This window comes from Triticum dicoccoides, chromosome 1B (genome assembly GCF_002162155.2).
Source record: "Triticum dicoccoides isolate Atlit2015 ecotype Zavitan chromosome 1B, WEW_v2.0, whole genome shotgun sequence".
Taxonomy (NCBI): Eukaryota; Viridiplantae; Streptophyta; class Magnoliopsida; order Poales; family Poaceae; genus Triticum; species Triticum dicoccoides.
The window spans coordinates 22,237,765-22,261,966 of record NC_041381.1 but is presented as its reverse complement, the minus strand read 5'-3'; the positions used below and the strand labels follow the sequence as shown (position 1 = coordinate 22,261,966).

General features: G+C 44.4%; 2 long non-coding RNA genes across 2 annotated transcripts; both read left to right on the top strand.

Annotated features, from left to right (window-relative positions):
• Positions 1–677: 677 nt before the first annotated feature.
• LOC119299969 lies at positions 678–1,503 on the top strand. The gene is made up of 3 exons (XR_005146360.1): positions 678–773; positions 1,248–1,318; positions 1,444–1,503. It is a non-coding gene; the product is annotated as an uncharacterized LOC119299969 (long non-coding RNA).
• A 1,872-nt stretch (positions 1,504–3,375) lies between these two features.
• LOC119299961 lies at positions 3,376–3,955 on the top strand. The gene is made up of 3 exons (XR_005146359.1): positions 3,376–3,440; positions 3,556–3,627; positions 3,750–3,955. It is a non-coding gene; the product is annotated as an uncharacterized LOC119299961 (long non-coding RNA).
• Positions 3,956–24,202: the final 20,247 nt, after the last annotated feature.

Here is a 24,202-nt window from a genome sequence, read left to right as displayed (position 1 = left end):
CCCAGCCCGCCGCGCCGCCATGAAGCCCGGCCGCAGCTCCACGACCCGGCCCGGGGCGCGGGCCCGCGCCAGCAACGCCCAAGCGGGGAGACAAAGGTGCCCCGCCGCCGGCGGCAGCAGCAGGGCTTCGCCCGGCCGCGCCCCTGGGCGGCGGCGAGGGAGGAGGAGGGGGGAGGAGGGAGCGGCAGCGAGGGTTGGGGTTGGCCTCCGGCCGCCTCGCGGGAGACGACGCGGAGGGAGCGCTTCCGGGATCACTTACATTCCATTCCTTATATAAAGGAACGGAGGGAGTATTTGGTTAATCAATCAATGCCAAAAGGGCCACCCACCTGATATCATATTTCACGATAACCAAGCCGAGCTGCGTGTTCTCGTTTAGGGCATACGTTTGCTCAAAAGAAAAGTTGAGGGCATACAAATTGACGGCTTCGGCCGTCGGATCACTCCCGTCCGTCTAAAACCCAACGGCCAGGGAAATTCCGGAAAAAGGAAGGAAGGAAGAAACCAAATCCAACTAGATTCTGCTTCCGTTTATTCGTTCGTTGGTTTTAACCGCCGGCAGGCAATACAGACACGTACATTACATACGGCGAGAGAATAGTAAACCAGGGAGCGGAATTGCCCCCAGCCGTACGTGCGCGCCCGATCTCGCCGTCGCCGTCGCCGTCGGAGGGCCGCGTGCTAGCTCCGGTGCTCTCTCGTTCGGCTGTGCTGCCGGGCTTGGCTTTTCACCGCCATGGCGCTCGGCAACATCGCCGTCGTGCTTGGCTCCGGTGAGTTCCCGTGCTAATTAACCACCCCTCAGCTCCGGTCCACATCTATCTACCATGCATCGATCTATGGCGATATCAGCCGTCGCCGCCGGCAACTGTCGCGTCCTTGTGAATCTATCTGATGTCCGATGCTGGGGTTTAGCTTACATCTAGCTTCCTGCTTACGGTTTAGCTTATATCTAGCTTCCTGCTTAGGGTTTAGCTTACCTGCGCGCTGGGTGGATACATACGGATTAACGGATCACTTTCGTTCCTAGTTAGTTTACTTTGAAGCAAGTAAGTAGATCCAGGCAAGGGAGAAGTGGGGGTTCCATACAGAATTATTCTTCGCAGCCTTTTGCCCCCATTTGGTTGAGAATTGCAGCCTCTGTTCTTGAACAATCTGCCGTTAGCCTTTAGGGGAACGCCGTAGATTCTTCTGCAAAGCATACTAACGGATTGCAAAAACTTTGTTTCTTCTCGGCCTGTTGGCAGGATATCTGAGCACTATTCTTACAGGAGGCGACGCCAAGAAAGTCCCTATCATCGGGGACACGCTTGCCCATGTAATTACCTACTTCCATGACCTACCTTTGCCTCCGTGCCTTTATTCTCGATCAGTCGGGTTGATTCGATTGTATACACGCCGTGTGACAATTTTGTAACTTTGTTTGTCTCCTCCTGTATGTAGTTTGTGAAGAATAATGGAAAGCACGGCAAAGACGGCAGTAGTGATCAGTTGGCGTCTCAGGTTTGTTGTGGATGTGTTTGTTTTTCGTGTCAGCCAGATTGGTTTGACAGACTCTAGATCTAAAAATGGAGTTGCTTGACTCTGCTAAACATTTTCAGCTCAACAGTATCAAGGAGGAGGTACAGCGAGCCGTACGCCGTAGAGACGAGAATGTTACGGTTATCTCCGACATATCAGGTCAGTGCTCGCTTGTTTTCTTGTCTCGATCGATTCTCAACCAAATTGATTATGCAAATGTCTTATGTTGGATTTTACAAATCTTATCTGAATATGTGAATTCTTATAGCTGATACGTATTTAATATGTGAATTACTATTATTATATCTTACCTTCTTTTTTTGTAGGGTCTGGTTTGTATACCATAACAGCAATTGTTGTTGCTGGGCTTATAGGCTACGCATACGTCAGGTGGAAGGTAAACTCTCATTCTTTTAGGTGACCCAAGATTACACAACACCGAGGCTGTAATGCTATCCTAGATTATTTCCTTCTAATTGCAGGTCATTCTGTTGTTGAAGTCATATCTAGAACTGCAAATTCACTGCGCTAGTATCTAAATTTCACGCGATAATTTACAGGGTTGGAAGATTTCTGACATGATGTGGGTGACGAAGCGCGGTCTAGCCGATGCCTGCGATGTCGTGGGTAAACAGTTAGATGATGTTTCAAATACAGTACAGGTAAGGTATTTTTTTTTTTACTGATGTTGCACATTATCGACTGTTGTTCTGAACCATGCTGTACATCTATCTTGACCTTTTCATCTTACATGAAGAACATATATGTGTCCATTTCAGGTTACGAAGAAACATCTTTCCGGGAGGATCGACCGGGTCGATGCTAATCTAGATGAAACACAAGAAATTATCGAAGGGACAAGGGATGAGGTTCGACGGAACATTTTTGCTGCATAAATATTTCCTTTCTGGTACTTTTGGATAGCGAAGCGAAACAACGAGACCTCTACAGAACCGTACATGACATTTTTCACACCTCATACGGCTCCTCGGTGAATTGTTTCAAAGGGATCGTTTTCCTCATTCGAGAGTCTCCGTCCTTCTTCCACTCCATCCCGAAGACTAACTAAGACCAACTGAGTCACATTTTCATGTTCTAATTGAACACTTTACATTTATCATATAATTAAAGAAAAATATTGTTCTTGTACCGAACAAATGCAGATTAAATCACGTCTTATTATAAGAAGAAACCTTTCTCGGTTTCAATCCCCTTGCCCTCATTCTTTGAGAATCATAATGATACTTTTTGAGTCTCCATTTATTCATCTGGAATCTGGACTCTTCTATCTTCGACTTGAATTTTTTTGGCTTTATTCCTTAGTTATTTCATTTTGATTTTTTACTAAATTTATTTACTGTCTTTGTAGGTCGCAGTGATCCATGTGGATCTGAGCGCCTTTCAGAAGGAGCTCCAAGAAGTCAGCCGTACGGTTGAGATATGGGTAGGTGCCTTGTACCCTGAAACATGCATACCTTGCTTACAGGAGCTACGTATCACTCACGGGTGCACTTATTTATCTTGAATATGCAGGGGTCAAGGCTGTCTGGTATCGAGGACACCCAGGTATACACCTTCCTCCAACCCACACCCACACCGTTTTTACTTTACATGTTCCTGATGTTATCTACTACTTTAAAACCTGTATCAGGATCGTACCGTGCGTGCAACCGAAGCCTTGGTTGGATTCAGCCAACAACTGGAACATGGTGGCCAGAATCCCAACATTCGTCAGGCAAGTCGTCGGCCTAGCTTATGCATTTCCTTAGTGGCATGTTGCTTACATGATTTGCTACCGGTTCTGCATCAACCACCGTACTTCTCGGGTCTTAACCCTGAAGAGATATTTTCAATTTCAGGTCTCATCGTTCCTGCCAGCTCTAGGATCCTCCTCTTCAGAGCAAAACATCAATAAAATGGTAAATAAGACTAACCTTGGTTTTTTTAATTCAAAGTAAAGGCTCTGTTCTTTTTCAGCTCTTGCCATCAGAAACCTAATATATGTGTTTCTTGCTGCATGTTACTTCCCTGCAGCTGCCGCCGTCTCCTCTTCCGTCTCTTCAAACGGTCAGATCAGTAGCCGAGCCTAGCGAGGACGAAAGCCAGGTTTGGTTTCGGTTTCCTAACATTGCAAACAATGACCCCTTTTAGACACGCTCTGTTTACACAAATCAAGTTGGCTTTGCTGCCTTGGATGATGATTTTAATTGGCTCTACTTGCGTTCCAGGAGAACCACAAGGTGTTGCCCTCGAGTGAAGGAAGCATGAGGTGGAAGCTACCTGGACTTGGGCTTGGCTTTCTGAGGAGTTCATCTGATGTATAGAGGATATTACTGGCATGAGCTGTGGAACTCTAGGGATTTCTTTTGGAAATGCTCATCTGTATATCCAGCGAGATAACATTTGTAGCGACAACTTGGATTTCAGTTATAGTTATGTGTGCCCTTGTGTAAATAGCTATACTTGCAATAGTGATCTTGATTATACCATGGTACTAGTGTTACTCCATGAGATAAGATAGGTCAGGAGTACAAGAAAAATCTAGCCCGTTCGCTCACGGGGATAATTTAGTCTTTTTTTAATTTGCTAATAACGGATGGGTAATTCCGACGCCCTGTCTCCAATTCGGCAATTCTGATTAAGTGGACGATTGACCTCACGACGCGGTCCTTCCTTTTTCATCCACTAACATGCATGGTGACTGTGTTAAAAAAATCACGAGAAAAAAAGGGATTTCAGCCACCATGATTACAGTTATCAACTTACCCAAGTGTTGAATACCTTACTCAATACCATCACGCAGATGATATGATGTTCTTGAAACGGAGCTGAGAAGATAACTAAAATGAATCACTTCTCGTGTTTCACACCTCTTACATGATGCAATGGACCTAGTGTGATGTAGGAGAGAACTAATATACCATGCATACTGCGTTCTTCTACTTGGAAGATGGAGATTAACCTAAACATGCAAGTAGGATGGTCAGATGATTCCGCAGTCCGGTCACATGACTAAATAAACATTTCTTAAATGACTTGCTCAACACATATCCCATGACCACAATGTATCATTTTATTCCTAAAAAGAGCTAACAAAGACATGAGATGTATATATGTCCTATATATACTCCACGGGCTTGGGAAGTCAATGTGTATGAATTCAGATTTGCACCCTCTCTACCCATGTTGTGTCTTCTTCCACCTAATCCCTCCGGCCATCTTGCCCTTTAGTGGTACTAGTGGACCCGTTGCGCCAAATGACGCAGAGGCACGCTAAATCCATGTGCACGATGAAAAGAATATCCATGGTTTAATCCCCTTTGAAATGAAACATGATGGATTGTTGTCTATAATGAGATGTATATACACATTTTAATTTCATAGCACAAAATACTTGCTACAATGTTCGCAAAGACCCACTTGAAATCAGGTTCGCATTGATAACATTTGTATTTTTTAGTGACTTTGTGTTTGAGCAAAAATTGCGTAGGCTCTTGTTTAAAGTATTTTCATTGGTTAGGAGCTTTAGATGAACCGTTCCGCCAAATGGCACATAGATCCACCAACACCATGTGTCATTTAAAAAAAATCCATGTATTGGTAGGTTTAGTTGTGGCCAAGTAGCGTGCACTGCTCTAAACCCCAGCTCAGAATTATTTTCCAAACCATGCAATAGGTTTGCATATATTACAGAGGTGTATTTACACAATTGGGGATTATGAAACGACCAAGCTCACACAAGCCTACTGCCTAGTATCAGGATCAATGCCCCTCTGGATCGTTGTGAAGACACTATCAAAGCCCGCTGTGCTCATCCCTCCATATGCTCCAAATGACCAGGGATAAAAGCATTCATAGTTTTCTTTTGCCCACTCTGTGTTCTTGACCTAACATCTGGCCACCAGAGAAAAGCAGGATCAGGAGTGACCTTGTTTCAGAATCATTCTGAAAATAAAAATTCCTAAAATCTGACTAACATTAGATGCATGAACATCAGATTCAACATAAGGCCACATATAGATCTTAATCTTATAAAACCAAAAATAAAAAACATTAAAAAGGGGACATTGCATATATAATGAAAAAGAAATATCCACCAGTGCAGCTGTGCCATTCTCACAAGCCTCACCCGATTTTGAAAACGTAAAATATCATCAAACATGGGAAACTTAACACCCATCCAATATTTCCTGGAATCTGATACATGAACATCATATAAAACATGAACCTATTTGTTTTAATTGAGAAACCATGTCATGATTGATTAATATTTCGCATCCCACGAAGGTCGTTGGACCAATCACTACTTGCTCCAGCATCTATTGCCGACAAAACTGGAGGTTCTCATGGACATGAGACCAACAAATGCATTTTTGGTTTGGTTGAAGCAAACGCTCGTCATAGCACAAGATCCCTTCCAGCCTCATGCTTCACTCTAAAACACCTCTTGTACGCACATCAAGTACCTCATGAGCACAAAATATAAATGAATATATACGTCAGTAAGTCCAGAAATTAACCAGATATACGTCAGTAAGTCAAGTACCTCATGTCACGATGAAGTATGACGGAATAGGAGGGCATGCAAACTGGGTGCGTATGCTCCGCCAGCCCCTCCGCGTCCCAGCACGCATGCACATCGTGGTCAGTGCGTGGATTGCGCGAGGAAGTGCTGACCCGAGATTTTCGAACCCAGCCAACCAGAGAACCCGCCGAGCCCACCAGTCATCGGGTTCCACGCATGACAGTTGAGTCAAAACAGCCAGTAAAAATCGAACGGTGGCCTCAAGCACGTTGACTTGACCAGAGCCAATCGGACGAACATGAATGGCATGAAATCAAGGAAGCCTCAGCTGAGCGGGTCGGCTAGCCATCTTAGGCCTTGTGCAATGGGAGGTGCTTAGAGAAATAAACCAGGCTTTCCTTAAGCATCGGTGCTTATTTGTACAGGATAGACGCTTAACTAAGCGTCTCTCCTGTAGAAATAGGCACCGGTGCTTCAGAAAAACCCGGTTTATTTTTCTAAGCCTCTCTCTAAGCACCTCCCATTGGACAAGGCCTTATATGTTAGAATGAGACCATTCGCCCCGCCACTCCCTTTGTGAATTGGGAGTCTGTGTTTGCGCCATCGAACGACGAGTCAATAGTGTCATAATCCAAAGCTACAACCGTTATTCACCGCCATCAAACATGTGTACTTTGGCATGCAAAATGTTTTTGACAGTAGGACATAGATGCTTTGAGATGTATGTTGCCATACAATTTTCATGGAATGTGTTGATGAAGAAATATACCAGTTCTCATATGATTCTTTTTTCACAATTGTAGTGGGATAAATTCAGCAGAGTCTGGTTAATCTCATTGTTACAATAGTATATTTCTATACCTATACCTATATATATACCAGTTCTCATATGATTCTTTTTTTATATATAAGGCTACTTAGGTAATCTTACAGTAGCAAGGTGTTTCTCGCAAAAAAAAAGGAACGTAGACTTATATCTAAAAAAATCAGGAACATCGTGTATATTTCGTTAGTTCTATTACTCTTTCTATATTGTATACTGAATACACCGTGTCTCTAGAAAAAATGAAATACGGTAAATGATTTAAGTAATATAGGCACTATCACAATTCTGTAGGAGGCATTGTTGTAACGGTAATAAACACAGGGAACTAATTCACTCTGTACACAAGGAATTTTTAGTAACAACAGAATAACAAAGTGGTCTAGTACATAGATTCCATGTAGTTGTTCCAAGAAATACCTCACATAATAAAAATCATCCTAGCAATTACAAATAAAATTCGTTTGGACACAATTGAATGACATATAGCACTAAGTAACCAGCAACATGGAAATTTCAGAAAACACTATTACAAAACAGAATAGTACCAAATTTGAAAACTAACTACTCTTGAACTTGATCTTCAAGCTGCTTAATTTGTAGGTGACCAGAGATTTTACATCAACTTCATATGTTCAGCAATCTCTCTAGCGACTGAAACATTGTTATCCATGGGCTGTAACCAACATAGTCATCAAAATGAAACAAATAGTTGGTCAGACACACATAATTGTAGAGCAAAATGCCAAAACTGCCAAGCATATAGATGAATCAACATTAAATGGAAGCATGGAACTAAGAAACACAAATCTATTCTAGTGGTATAGTGGTAAAAATACGAGGAAGAAGAAATTAACCATGTATGAGTGGATTGCTCTGTAAGACAGGAAAATAGGTTAAATGTGAATGTATTCAAAATTTCCAAGTATATAAGAATCTAATGCAAAAATGATTATCGTGTGGATCTTCTTTACAGTATCCATGGCTAAATAATAAATTAAATTCAAGAAACCTGGCTAGAATCACATGATTACTCGCCAAAAAAGTACATTCCATTATGGTTTATTCTACAGAAACAAACAAGCAACAGCCTGAATGCAAAATCAACATTTCATGTTATACTAGAAGATTACTTCTGGACTGAGGGCAGGTTAAACAAAAGAAAAAAAGAATCAGCAATGTTTGACAGGATGGATGAGGGTCAGGGTCCACCTCATGAATATTGACAAACTGGGAGATGGTCAGTGTGCACCAACGTAATGTTTCCAAAGAGCCACATATGTAAATCTAACGCATCGTATGGATTCAACCCAAGTTCGCCGGCTAGTGTAAGAATTCTGAGAGACAAGGTAATATACACGGAGCCAACAAAAAGATAGGAGCATATCCAGCTAATAAATATTCCAAACTTGCTTGCGATGTAGATTGCATCGCTTGTTCAGCGTGCATCAATAGGTCAAAACTAGAAATAAAAAGGTGCTTGACCATTCATTATTTGCCTTCAGCTCAGTCTAAAAATCCAAGAAGCAAACCTAAGGTTAGTGACTGCAGGTGTATGTATGCACTGCTTTCACAGAAGCTTAGTGCTTCCATGAATTGGAAAAGGAAAACCAGATCCTACATCTTTCATTTCGCTAATTGCTACCTAGAGAGTTCTGAAGCCTCACTAATTAATGTTCAGGTCTGCACCTAGAGAGTTCTGAAGCCTTACTAGTGTTCAGGTCTGCACCTGGAGAGTTCTGAAGCCTCATTAGCAGTTTTCAGAACGAGTTAACATTTAAAAAAGAGACACGTCTGTGTCCTTTAGCAAGTCATTGCATCAATAGACCCTGCAGAGGAATAACACTAGAGTATCTTCGTCTTAGATCCAGATAAAGGTGATAGCTCTGTTTCTTGACTTTCTTGTCTGTTTTCTTTCATCTCCTTTCCTGGTCTTCTTCCTTTTTCTTTGCCCTGTTTTGTTTCCAAAAAATCAAGAACCCTAACCCTAAGAAATTCAGAAATGTATGGAGGAGGAAAGGGGAAGGAATACGAGGTGGGAGATCTTGTTTTTTGGAAATCAAACCGCACTCCTATATATTTTAGTGAGAGAAAAAATTGTTCACTATTTTCCAGAACGCTCCTTGTTCTTTTGGTTAATCAAACCACGGTTCTATTTAAGTGAGTTTGAAGGCTTTTTTCTAAACATCCGTATCTTTTAAACCGTAACTGCAATTCTGACATGTTATATCTGAAATTGATTAGAAAAATGTGTAGAATCTGAATCTGACGTTGTTAGATGCTCTTAAACCCTACCTATCAGATGCGGTATGAACATGAGTAGTGTGGTGGTCATGGTGAAAGACACGAGCGTTGAAGATTTCTGGCGGCCCCGAAGGCAAAAAAATCTTCCTGGTGAGGGGAATTGAATACGTAGTGTCACAACCAACTAAGGGTTGCGCTGCGTTTATACAAGAGTTAAATACATCACAGGTGCCTTAATTTGTTCGTCATGATCACTTTGGTGCCTAAAGTTGCAAAATACACAAAACTGATGCTATAACTTGTCCGAGCGTTCAAATATGGTGCCTCTGTACGTATGAGTGTGTATGAGCTGCCCGTTTGGAGTCCCAACTGGCTGGTGGCCCACGTGTCAATGGAGTCTGCTATGTGTGTGCCGCTCGTGAGTTTTTCTTTTTATAGAAAACTCGCTGAATTTTAATCTCAGAAAAACACCTAAAAATCTCTACTCCTAATGGAGCAGTTGGTAGTCTCGCTTCCAGGGTTTTTTTCGTCCCACCACTTTTGTCCGGGTTTTTTTCGTAGGTTAACCATCGTAGATTTTTTTTCGATGCTGGTTTCTTATTCACCGGTTTATTTACCCCTCAGCTCTTTCCTTGCAAATCAGCACTTTCCAAACGTGCATGCAATCACGGATCTAAATTTACTAACTTATCCAAATCAACCGATACCTTCCATTATTGCAAATTTCTTTAGGAAACAAATAATAGATTTTAAGGAAACAAATAAAAGATTTTAAAGATGCATCATACTTTACTAACAATCACTAAAAATCAAATCTAAATTAATTAACCTTACCTTAAATCACTCAATCACTTTAATTAGAAAACATTTTCTTTCCTAACTGCACCCCGCTTAGTGTGCACATAACAATCCGAAGTAATTAGAGTCACATGATTGAATCCATGTATTTAGAGCGACATGCTTGAATTCATTTATTAACAATAATCCTCACCAAAAGTGCATTTAGCAATTTTAGAGGGCGGACCAAAACTCTGCCATCCGCTCGCCCGCGTTTGTTTAGGTACAGGAAAAAATGACATAATATATGGAAACAACACGACCGGGGCGGCGGCGCAATCTTCCGGGATAGGGGATCGGAGGAGAAGGATTGGCCTGGCAGCATGATCGGGGTGCTTCCCCGCGACCGTGGCCGTCCTCGCGATGCCACCTACCCGAAATCAACGCTGCTCCCTGCCGTCAGCCGAGGCGACGCCGCCTGCCCTCCTACCCACGGTCCGCTGCCGCGTGCAGCTACGGCGGGAGGAGTAGCGACGGGGCCGAGGTCCTTCACGCGTTCCGGGATGGAGGTCATGATTTCATCGAGGTCGTTGCTGCCTCCTACACTCAGGGTGTGTCGCCGAGATCGAGGCGAGCATGAGGAGCTGTGGCCACCGCCATGGTCACCCCATCGCAGGGGATGAAGCACGCCGTCGGCCTACAGCTTGTGGAGATCACTGTTGCTCTTCAGGTCGCGTGGTGACCAGATCTTGCCGATGTGTCCCTCCCCAACGACCTCCTCTTCGCCCGGTTGGCCGGCATGGATCTCGCCACTGCTGCCCTCAACTTCTCTGCCTCGAGCTCGACGGTCAGCCACCATGGATCCCCCAGCTGGAGGGTCATGTGAACCAGCCGTCCTCCCATGCTGCAGCGGCGAGAAGGTGACATGGCTCTCCGTACACGAAGAGTTGAGTTCAGTCAAGTACTTATATACTTGGCCTCTACTGCTGATCCATGTACATGGAGAAGAAAAGACAACCGCTCATTCATGCTTCGTTCCACTCCTTTGCGCTACATTACTGGAGGTGGCATTTTCCTATCTCTTTATGTTGTAACAAGCCTGCTGCCTGCATAGTTAATGGATTTTTTATTTAAATTTATCGCTGCTTAGTGCTTTGTTGCAATTGTTCACCCAAGATTTTTATATATAATCTGAGCGTATGTAGGCATACTTAGCTTTGCTATTCCATTTTTTCTGGCGCATAGAAATAAGAGTATTGTCCAGGTTAGGTATTCAATTGAGTATGGTATTTGGATTGCTATCAGAATGTCTTTTCTATGCATGTGATTTCTCACATCTGGTTATAATATTTGTGAAGACGTGCATTGCACGTGCACTTGGAAGCGGGCCCGTGGCCCGCGCTGGACGGCGCCGACGCCGACCCGAGCCACCTCGTCCGCGTATTCTTGGAGCTGTGGCTGGTCGATTTACATGAAATTAATTCCCTCAGTTCTGGTGGCAAATATAATACACATGATCCATATTGTTATGCACTAGCGTGTATGTGTGAAATAGATGGATTATGGTCCTGTACCCAATAAGATGGATATGTGTGTGTGTTAGAGAGAGAGGGAGAGGGGGATAGAGAGTGAGGAAGAGGGAGGGAGAGTGTGTGTCTGTGTGTCTGAGGATTTGATGGTAAAAAAAATCGCCAATGTCGTAATATTGAACTCTTAAAGTTAATGTGGCCTCTTTGCAACGCACGGGCGTTCTTCTAGTTTATTTAATTACTCAAAACTGTTTTCAAATACGTATGGGTGTCTTGTATGAGCCCACAAGTTGGTACATATAATCTTACCTACTAATAAACCAGCGATCGCTTCTGGTCGTACGCCGCCGGCGCGACCCCCGTCGCCGCACACCGCCGCCCCCCGGCCCCCCGTCGCCGCTCTCCGCCGGACCGCCCCCCGTCGCCGTCGCCGCCACCGCCTACCATGGTCGTGCTCCGCCAACACCTACCCCACCGGCGCGCCTACCCCCAACCAAATGCCCCCACACCCGCGGCCTTCCACCACCAGCGACCCACTGCGGCCTTCCACCGTCGGCTACTTTCGGCGTCAGGGGTTGGGGAGGCGGATTCGGGGGCGGGCGACGCGGCGGGGGTCGCCGGTGACGATGAGGAAGGCAGGCGTAATTTTCCCCCTGACCCCTGCGAACCCTAGCAGCCGCACCAATGCCACCCCGCCGCCAAGCGCCAGCCATCGGGTCGCTTCCCTGCGCCTCCTCGCCTCCCTCTGCTCCAGGCCTCCCTCTCTCGCGCTGCTAGGAGCTGCTACTGGTGTCTAGCAGCTGCCTTCCCCTCACTCATCGCATCAATCTCCTGCTCCCTCTCTCTCCAACATCCCCCGCTGTCCTCTCGCATCACACACAGGCGGTGGCTGTACATATCTGGTCGGGTGTGGCGTGTGTGGCATCTGTGATGTGCTTCGGCCGACCGGTTGTCCATGCATAGGAAGTGAATGGTTGCAGGCAGAGGAAGCTGTTGGCCGTTGTCAGAGGAGGATTAGGATAGTTCCCTTCATCTTTGTCAGAAAATGATAGTTCCCTTGATTTGTTTTGTTCCGAATTAGTACAAAAGTGCAATGATATTTGTTTTGTGCCGCAGGAGCTTCAAGACAGCAGGGACCAATTGCAACCTTCATTTATCTGTTCTGTGAACCAATTTGTGATGGCTTCTAAATGCACTTGGCTGGAACAGAGCAATTTTTTGGTAGTCTTCAGCCGGGAGAAGATGGGTGCAGAGAAGAGTGAAACGGGCTCAGTCAGGTGTGGAAAGGAGAATTTGAGAGATAGCAACGATGTGGTGCTGCACTGCTGCTCTCTTACTGCTAGCTTGCTACTTCTAGCTGAATTTTGCTATTTCTGCTAGCTGAATTTTGCATAGGCATGGCGAGCTGTTTGGTACGTATACAAATGATGCTGCTATTTTTTTTATTGCTCACATCCGGTCGCCCGCGCTCACGGCCAGTGCTGCAGATTTCGTGGCAGGCCTGCTTATCCTCAAGGTGTTCTGACTCGGAGGTTGGAGCCAGTTCGCAACTTTGAATGTTGAAGCTGACAACGGACTCAAGCACTCCACCATATTCTTAGTATTGCATACCATCACCGCTAAGGGCTTAGCCAAGCTGCTTTTAAAAGTCATATAACAACTAAGTGCTAGATATTGTCATAGATAGATTTTGGTGGATAGGAATTTAATAAGCTACAAAGTAGTGTAGGTCGAGATGAACAAAGAATGGTATGCAAAATGTGTAACATTATTTGATACATTTACATTGACAGGTCTGGACTCGCTGGAGGGTTGTATGCTTTTGATTGATGAAGCTTAACACTTCTGCTCACTCATTATTTATTCTATATTCATAAAATATATATTTATTTTGTACTATATCATAGCATGTTTGACGGGCAGAAGAAGAGACGGCCATGGTGCTAGCTGATAGCACCTGCTAACTTAAGAAATCTACATACCTTTTATCTAATAACTAAAAGAGAGTTTCTTACCAACTACTGAGCTTACAAGTCTTAGATCTGTCTCTAAAGCCACTACTCAACTTCATGTTGGTACTTTGCTGTAGAGTATACCTCTATAATTCTCCATCTAAGATAGTACTAAAGTTTATTGATGATGCTTAGTTTCAGGATATGCCTTACAAGCCATCCATGTGAGATATCCAAGGGGTTCAAGACGGATTGAAAAGGAGCTGGAGTAGGTGGTCGATTGAGGAAGGAGCTGGAGCAGAGGTGGAATCGAGGCTGCCCCTACGTGCGCTAAGAAGCTGCCAGAAATTATGAGGCGCCTGCCATCCGGACACTGCTGCGCTTTCTCCATCTCTCAAGGTAAGCCCTCGGCTGCACCTCCCATACTCCCTCCATCCGAATTCAGCAGCCCGCAGCGACAACGTAGCCGACGTCCTCCTCATCCATGACACTCCAATTTTTTTGCTTGTTACAATGCACATCATACACGGTTCTGCATTGTGGTGTGTGTGCCAAAGTTCAAAATTGCATAAGTGCTTGGGGGACTGGAAAGAACATAAAAATTTCTGTTTTCAGTCACAAGTCTGCTCCCCATTGTCGATAGCGTCAAACTCAATGTGGTGCACAAGTGCGAGACAGAAATTTAGTGGAGATGCAAGATGAAAGATGGAACATGATGCTTCAAATCAGCATAATTATAAGGATTACAAACTTTCTCGGGGAAATAAATACAAAGTGATAATATATGTAATTTCATTTTTTTTCCAGGAATATGTAATTGCATTTATAGCATCTGTTTTGAACTGTATTTTATATGCCATTTATATATCATGGTGGAACAAAAAAATTAAATAGAAAAGAATAGCAGTGACCAATGTATATCTGGCAAGTTCAGATATATATCCATGCTTACCTAAAGTTTGTACAATGCATACTGTGGAATCATACAACAAATATTCATGCTTGACTAAATATTCTGCAAGTTTTTTTTGCCGCTGCTCGGTCAAGCACAGCCAACTGCTCGCAACTATGTGCGGTTCTCTTGCCATTTCATGGGGTGTAACCGGAAGTGGCACAAGACTGTAGTTGTGTCGTTCTAAAATTTACTGATGTTGATGTTTCTTTTCAAGATTGTAGTATTGTTTACCAATTTGGTCCCTGGCTTATGTACTCATTTCCTTTTCTATTCTTTGTAGATAATTTTCTTCAGTTCATCGAACTACGTGCTGAAACATGTGTATTGTTTCTCAATATATCGGGCATCAACCCACCTCCCATGAGATCTCTGAATTTTCGACGCATATTACATTTGCTGAATTATTTCCTCCAGATAACTATGCTTGGATTCACAAATGCGCGCAATGCTTTCAAGTAGAGGTTAGTTCTACTTAAGCTGTGCTATTCCACTTTCAAGTTTTTGGTCCTAGAAGTGTAATACTTGGTAGGTTAGCTGTAGAAGCAGAATGTATATGGCCTGAATTTATATTTCAGAGTGTATAATCTGATTCAGAGTATTTTGACCCCTTGTGTTTTGAAACGTTGTGTTGTATCATTCTGTCCTGAAAGAATAGAAGCAATTCTTCTCTGGGAGAGAATATAAACGTTATTCGCAAACAACATGCATCGTCATTAAGTTTCTTATTACCAATTTAAACATGGTCAGTAATAGCACAACTAAAGTTTGTGAACAACATATCATTATGAAATGGTTGGTTGGATTGAGTTTTGTATGGATTCTACAAGGGCCATTTCTATGGAATTACAAATTAGTTTTACATTTTTATGGCTGGGCTCATTGTCTTTCGATTGCCCACATTTGGATGGGTTTGTTATCAAGTGGACACCACAACCACCATCAATACGGCGGGAATGGAGGTGTGTGATATTTTTTCCCGTTGCAACGCACGGGCATTTTTGTTAGTGAAATTATAATAATAAGAAGTTCAATAAAGGAGAGATGGGAGTATTCGAACTCTGCCTCACGAGCAACTCGTTGTGGAATAATAGTCAATAGGCCAAACACAGTTGTATAGTCGGTATGGAGATAGAAACGTATTTATAATATGATTACCAGAGAAAATAATAAAGAGAAGGGTCTATCTAGGTCTCAGTCGACTGAGACTTCGCGAAGTCTAAGTCGACTGATGACATCAGCATATGTACAGCCCAGACTTTTTTGTTTTGTCTGAAACTGTCTATGTGTTGTCTGCGTGATGGGCTGGCCTGGTCCTCTATTGGGCTTTTGTCTTGCCTTTTCTCCTCTGCGCCGTTATGCAGTTTGCCGGATTTTTTTTTCTCTTTCTTGTACTTGGGACGTACCACTGGCCATGTAAGTGTCTGCTAATTAGTAGCTTCAGCCTCGACAAATGATGCAGCTTTGTTGTGTTCAAATTCTTGTATTTTTTTTTTGTCCGCCGAAAAATCCTTGTATATGCTGCTTGTAGTTGGGTGTGGCCGTGTGAGCTATGGGCATGCTACTTATGGTGATTTTATATTGGAGAAAAAAATACAAGTATTTAAACACAAAGAAACAAAAAAAATATTTTGCACATATATAACCATAACGCAATTTCGTGCAACCAGTGGGTGTGTAAAAATAAGAAAGGAAGATAAAAATTAATAAATTACGCACATATGGGAACGCCACACACTTCTAATCCTTTTCCACCTGTAAGTTGGTGCATCTGTAGTTGCATGTGAGGTGCAAGACATGCAATTGCACGCTGAGGCAGACATGCAACTAGATTGCACAATTTGTAATAAATAAATAAAAACACTCTATGTGGGAAAGAAGAAAAAACAAAACCAAACACAAAAATAAGAAGAAGAAAAGAAAAAGGTAGACAACTGAAGTTGGAGCCGCATTGAAGCAGATGCACTTGCATTGAAGGGGGGAGGGGTCGATAAAACACCACAAAGATACAGTCAGGGGTGACACCTACAGTTGCATGGCTAGTCACAAACGAGCAACTGCCCCTCGCGACAAAACACCACATAGTTGACGTTGGGGCCAACACCTTGCAGTTGCATGCCTAGTGGCAGACAAGCAACTGCCTCCGTCCCCTTGACTAAACACCACAAAGCTACAACCACGTTGAAGACATGCAGTTGCACTCGGAGATGATAGTTACAGTTGCATACATAGTGGTGGACATGCAAATTGCCTCTCCTCTATCCGATAAAACACAATTGAGTTTGATCCACATGAAAGACATGCAGTTGCGCAAATAGTGACAAACATGCAACTAACCCCTCACCTGACAAAAAAAGTACAAATTTGTAGTCGCGTCGAAGACATGCAGTTGCATTTAGGGTGCGATAACTGCAGTTGTGTATCTAGTGGTGGACATGCAATTGCTACTCCTCCACCTGACAAAACACCACTGAGTTGCAACCGCGTGGAAGGCATGCAGTTGCAGCCGAGGGCGACACTTGCAGTTGCGTTCCTAGTGGTGGGCATGCAACTGCTCCCTCCCCCTGATAAAACACCACAGAATTGCAGTCAGGGACAACAATTGTAGTTGCATGCCTATTGATAGACATGCAACTGTATCGCCTACAAAACATCACTAAGTGGTCACATTGAACACGCAGAGTTGTAGTTTGGGACACCACTTGCACTTGCATAGCTAGTGACAGGCATGCAACTGCCCCATCCCCTTGACTAAACACCACAAAGTTGCAACCTGTGTTGAAGACACGCAGTTGCAGTTGGGGACGATGCTTGAAGTTGCATGCATAGTGGTGGACATGCAACTGCCACTCCTCCGTCCGACAAAACACCACTGAGTTTGAACCGTGTGGAAGACATGTAGTTGCATTCGAGAGCAACACTTGCAGTTGTGCCACTAGTGACAAACATGCAACTAACCCTTCACCCGATAAAAACGGTACAGAATTGCAGTCGCATTGAAGATATGAAGTTGCATTTAGGGAGCGACACTTGCAGTTGCATGTCTAGTGTTGGACATGCAATTGCCTCTCCTCCGCTCGACAAACACCACTGAGTTGCAACCATATGAAAGACATGTAGATGCAGTCGGGAGTGACACTTGCAGTTGCATGTCTAGTGGCGGACGTGCAACTTCCCCTTCCTTGATAAAACATCACAGAGTTGCAATCAAGGATGACACTGGCAGTTGCGTGCCTAGTGACAGATGTGCAACTGCACCCCCTACGAAACACCACTAACTGGTTGCATTGAAGACACACAGTTGCAGCTAGAGACGTCACTTGCAATTGTGTGCCTAGTAACACACATGCAACTGCATTTCTCCCGACAAAAGACTAATAAATTACAGTCAGTGGTGACACTTACAGTTGTGCCTAATAGCAGGCATACAAGAGAAAGGTTTTAAAAAGCAAGAAAAATAAAATAAAAATAAATAAATAAATAAGGAAACAACGATTTATTTCTAAAAGCAAATAAGAGGAACGAAACTATTAAAAAATAAGAAAAATTAAAAATGGTAAAAATACAAATGTAAAATAAAATCAATGTCACGATGACGCCTTTTTTGGGTTAAAAATCACTTACAAAAGATATAAAAAGAGGCAAGAAAAACAAATAAAAAAGAACACACAAATAAAACCGAAAAAAGCCAAGCCATCACACGTCCCATCCCACACATAAATAAAATAAGAAGGAAAGAGCGGGCCAGACACATCCTAAAACAGTCTATCTATACTACTATTAAAAGAGCAAACATAAACTCCCCTAAAGCCACACAACAAATTGTACACAAGATTGTCAGAACCCTCCGATCAGATTAACTTAAACACATCATACAGTCCATATTACATCAATAGTCCGTGATGCAAATCAACGATTGAGATTAAATGTTCTGCCAAAGCAGACGTCTGCTCCATCCCCAGATCCCCGCTCGCCCCTACTGCAACACACAGGCCGATTCCGCGCCGCTGGTTCTCCACCTCCCCTCCCTCTCCTCACTACAGGACACCGCCGGGCGAAGCTCGGCTCGCGTCGGCGGCGCCGGGGTCACTCTCCTGCCTCGAGCAGCGTCGGCGGCGCGGGATGCAGCGGGCTCGGCCTGTGTCACCGACGCGAGTGTCCCTCTCGAGCGGCGGTGGTGGCGGATTCAGCGGACGCGGGCCGTGGCGGCGGCGGCGGCGGTGGACGCAGCGGGCTCGGCCTGCGTCGGCGGCGGCGGGTCCATCTCCTTCCTCGAATAGCAGCGGGCTCGCGCCCCACGATTTATTCGACTCCGGCGATTTGTCAACACTTCTGCTTTAGCGGCGCCGCAACGGAGCACTCTGTCGGGCCCCTTGGCGGGATCGGCGTCCGGATCATCTCGCGCCTCCGCAAGGGGGATGGGACTGCTCGGGCTCATCTGCAAGAGCCCCTCGCCGCCATGCCGCCTGCTGCCGCTGACACCGTCAACGGGAGCGGACGAGCAGGAGAGATCATGTCGATCTGATGGCGAAAGGGCGAGATAACCGGCTCCTGTATGTTTTGGAAGGTCTACCTCGAGATAAATTTGGACACCGGCAAGCTCCTCTCAGTAAAGCAAGTCGTGGGATTTGGGGATTTGCACGTTTTGGTTTTCTGGTTTGTACGTATTGTCTAAAGACTTGGAGTCATTCGTTGCAGGTTACACCAAGTCTCTCCTTTGTTTGATTTTGGTTCCAGCTTTGATCGGGAGCACCAACCGCACTAGTAGAAAACAGGGCTTTCGTCCAGGCCAGTTTAGCCCATTAGTCCCGGTTCAATCCAGAACCGGGACCAATGGAGCTATTTGCCCCGGTTCGTGAGCCCAGGGGGCCGGCCGGGCCACGTGGGCCATTGGTCCCGGTTCGTCCGGACCTTTTGGTCCCGGTTGGTGGGACGAACCGGGACCAATGGTCCTGGCTCCTGGCCCACCACTATTGGTCCCGGTTGGTGGCATGAACCGGGACCAAAATGGTTACCTTTAGTCCCGGTTCATGCCACCAACCGGGACCAATAGTGGTGCCTATATATAGCCCCTCGCGCAAGAGCAGAGCACACTGCTCTGTTTTTTCTGGCCGAGGGGGAGAGGGCTTGGTGGTGCTCTAGCTCACCTCCTATGCACACAAGGTGTTCGATGGAATGCCCGAGCCACACTACTTAAGGTTTCTCCTCTCCAAGCTCGACCGCCAAGCTCCATTTTCCTCAATATTTATCTAGGTTTAGCGGTCCGTCACGCCCCGTCCCCGTCTTCACCGCCGTCGATCACCCGCGCCGATCTCATCGCCGGCACCACCGTGGTGAGCCTCTTGTTTTTATCTTCTTTCTGAAAGGAAAAATATTATTACTTGTTTGTTTAGATAGATACTTGTATTATTTTCTTACTATTATTATTGCATCTTATATAGTGCGCCGATGGTTTTGGTATCCGCCCCCGTCGGCCCTCGTCCTGTCTATGATTCGGATGTGGTATATATTATCTTTTCATAATTATTGGTTCATTTATTGTTTATGAAAATTATGCCGACCAACGTGACATAGATTTTATTTATCTAGGAGGTTGTTGAACCGGAAATTCCAACCGACCCTATTGTCGAGAGGTTAAATTTAGTTGAAGAAGAAAACAATTTCTTGAAGGAAAAAATAAAAAAACTTAAGGAGGAGAAGATGATATTGGAGTTGCATGTTGCGGATGTCGTCGATGATCACAAGATCAAGATGGATGCAATGCGCTTGAAGATGAGAAAGATTAAAAAATATGCCATTCATATCGAGGCTTGGTATCATTATGCCGTTGGATCAGTTGTTACCTTGGTTGCGATTATGATCGCATTTGTTTTCGCATTGAAATGTTTTACATAGTTTCAATGTATGGTTTAATTAATTTAGATGCTCTGCAGAGCTTTATGTTGTTAGATGAGAACTATGTATCTACTTTGGTTTTTATGTGATGATGAACTTCTATTAATTTGGTCACTTAATTATCTATTCATGATGTTCTGTAATGATTTTTGACACACTTAATTATATATAATGCACGCAGATGAACCGGCAATGGATGTACGGTGACAGACACACCTCCGAGTACATTAAGGGCGTGCATGATTTTCTCGAAGTGGCTGAGGCAAACAAGCAGAATGGTTTTATGTGTTGTCCATGCCCTATATGTGGGAATACGAAGTCTTACTCTGACCGGAAAATCCTTCACACCCACCTGCTTTACAAGGGTTTCATGCCACACTATAATGTTTGGACGAGGCACGGAGAAATAGGGGTTATGATGGAAGACGGCGAGGAAGAAGAGTACGATGACAACTATGTGCCCCCTGAATACGGTGATGCTACTGAACATCAAGATGCACCAGACGATGTCCACGATGGTGCTGCAACGGGCGAAGCTGCTGAAGATCAAGAGGAACCAGACGATGTGCCCGATGATGATGATCTCCGCCGGGTCATTGTCGATGCAAGGACACAATGCGAAAGTCAAAAGGAGAAGCTGAAGTTCGATCGCATGTTAGAGGATTACAAAAAGGGGTTGTACCCCAATTGCAAAGATGGCAACACAAAGCTCGGTACCGTACTCGAATTGCTGCAGTGGAAGGCAGAGAATGCTGTGCCTGATAAAGGATTTGAGAAGCTACTAAAAATAATGAAGAAGAAGCTTCCAAAGGATAACGAATTGCCCGACAGTACATACGCAGCAAAGAAGGTCGTATGCCCTCTAGGATTGGAGGTTGAGAAGATACATGCATGCCCTAATGACTGCATCCTCTACCGTGGTGCCTACAAGGATCTGAACGCATGCCCGGTATGCGGTGCATTGCGGTATAAGATCAGACGAGATGACCCTGGTGATGTTGACGGCGAGCCTCCCAGGAAGAGGGTTCCTGCGAAGGTGATGTGGTATGCTCCTATAATACCACGGTTGAAACGTCTGTTCAGAAACGGAGAGCATGCCAAGTTGATGCGATGGCACAGTGAGGACCGTAAGAAAGACGGGAAGTTGAGAGCACCCGCTGACGGGTCGCAGTGGAGAAAAATTGAGAGAAAGTACTGGGATGAGTTTGCAAAGGACCCAAGAAACGTATGGTTTGCTTTAAGCGCGGATGGCATTAATCCTTTCGGGGAGCAGAGCAGCAATCACAGCACCTGGCCCGTGACTCTATGTATGTATAACCTTCCTCCTTGGATGTGCATGAAGCGGAAGTTCATTATGATGCCAGTTCTCATCCAAGGCCCTAAGCAACCCGGCAACGACATTGATGTGTACCTAAGGCCATTAGTTGAAGAACTTTTACAGTTGTGGAATGGAAACGGTGTACGTACGTGGGATGAGCACAAACAGGAGGAATTTAACCTAAAGGCGTTGCTGTTCGTGACCATCAACGATTGGCCCACTCTCAGTAACCTTTCAGGACAGACAAACAAGGGATACCACGCATGCACGCACTGTTTACTTGACACCGATAGTATATACCTGGCAAGCTGCAGGAAGAATGTGTACCTGGGCCATCGTCGATTTCTTCCGACCAACCATCAATATCGAAAGAAAGGCAAGCATTTCAAAGGTGAGGCAGATCACCGGAAGAAGCCCACCATGCGTACCGGTGATCACGTACTTGCTATGGTCAATGATTTACACGTAATCTTTGGAAAGGGTCCCGGCGGACTAGCTATTCCGAATGACGCTGAGAATCACGCACCCATGTGGAAGAAGAAATCTATATTTTGGGACCTACCCTACTGGAAATACCTAGAAGTCCGCTCTTCGATCGATGTGATGCACGTGACGAAGAACCTTTGCGTGAACCTGCTAGGCTTCTTGGGCGTGTATGGGAAGACAAAAGATACACCTGAGGCACGAGAGGACCTGCAACGCTTGCACGAAAAAGAGGGCATGCCTCCGAAGCAGTATGAAGGTCCTGCCAGCTACGCTCTTACGAAAGAAGAGAAAGAAATATTCTTTCAATGCCTGCTCAGTATGAAGGTCCCGACTGGCTTCTCGTCGAATATAAAGGGAATAATAAATATGCCAGAGAAAAAGTTCCAGAACCTAAAGTCTCATGACTGCCACGTGATTATGACGCAACTGCTTCCGGTTGCATTGAGGGGGCTTCTACCGGAAAACGTCCGACTAGCCATTGTGAAGCTATGTGCATTCCTCAATGCAATATCTCAGAAGGTGATCGATCCAGAAATCGTACCAACGCTAAGGAGTGATGTGGCGCAATGTCTTGTCAGTTTCGAGCTGGTGTTCCCACCATCCTTCTTCAATATCATGACGCGCGTCCTAGTTCATCTAGTCGACGAGATTGTCATTCTGGGGCCCGTATTTCTACACAATATGTACCCCTTTGAGAGGTTCATGGGAGTCCTAAAGAAATATGTTCGTAACCGCGCTAGGCCAGAAGGAAGCATCTCCATGGGCCATCAAACAGAGGATGTCATCGGGTTTTCTGTTGACTTCATTCCTGGCCTTAAGAAGATAGGTCTCCCTAAATCGCGGTATCAGGGGAGACTGACTGGAAAAGGCACGCTTGGAAGGGACTCAATAATATGCAGGGACGGATATTCTTGGTCTCAAGCACACTACACAGTTCTACAGAACTCTACCTTGGTGACCCCGTATGTCGATGAACACAAGAACAGTCTACGCTCCAAACACCCGGAGCAGTGCGACGACTGGATTACATGTGAACACATCAGGACTTTCAGCAGTTGGTTGGAAACACGTCTCAGAGGTGACATCACTGTTTGTGATGAGCTGTACTTGTTGTCCAGGGGACCATCTTCGACTGTAATGATTTGGAAAGGATACGAGATAAATGGGAATACATTTTACACGATTGACCAAGATGAAAAGAGCACCAACCAAAACAGCGGTGTCCGCTTTGATGCAGCAACCGACAATGGAAATGACACATATTATGGTTACATAGCAGACATATGGGAACTTGACTACGGAGTAGATTTTAAGGTCCCTTTATTTAAGTGCAAGTGGGTCAATCTGTCAGGAGGCGGGGTACAGGTAGACCCACAGTACGGAATGGCCACAGTGGATCTGAAAAATCTTGGGTACACTGATGAACTGTTCGTCCTAGCCAATGATGTGGCACAGGTTATCTATGTGAAGGACATGTCTACCAGACCGAGGAAAAGAAAAGATAAGGAAGCGAATACATCATACAATGAGCCAAAGCGCCACATAGTTCTTTCAGGAAAAAGGGACATCCTGGGAGTGGAGGGCAAGACAGACATGTTTGAAGAGTATGAAAAGTTTCATGAAATTCCCCCCTTCAAAGTCAAGGCTGACCCAAGCATCCTGATAAACGATGAAGATTATCCATGGTTACGGCGCAATAAGCAAACGACACAAGCGAAGAAAAAGTGAAGACTTTCTCCCGCAACTATTATGATGATAACATGCCAACTTTGTAACAGACGAGTATGATACCATTGTCCGTTTTGTACATGCACATGCTATGCCAACTTTTTCAGAGTTCATTTGAAAACTATGAATTTTAAAACCTCGCCAACCGAAGGGCGCTCACACCGGTTTATAAATAAAGCAACAAAGAAAACAAAAAAAGAGTTTCCAAATTTGAAAACTAATGGCACTAACAGAAAGTTTATAATTTTTCTAAAACAAAAAGCAAAAAGAATTAAAAAATAAAGCAAAAAACAACAAAAAATAAATAATGCAGAAAACAGAACAAAAAACTGAAAAAAAAATAGCAACAATAAGTATTTTGTTGTAAGTAGAAACAAAATAAAATAAATAAAGCAACAAAGGAAACAAAAAAAGAGTTTTCAGATTTGAAAACTAATGGCACTAACAGAAAG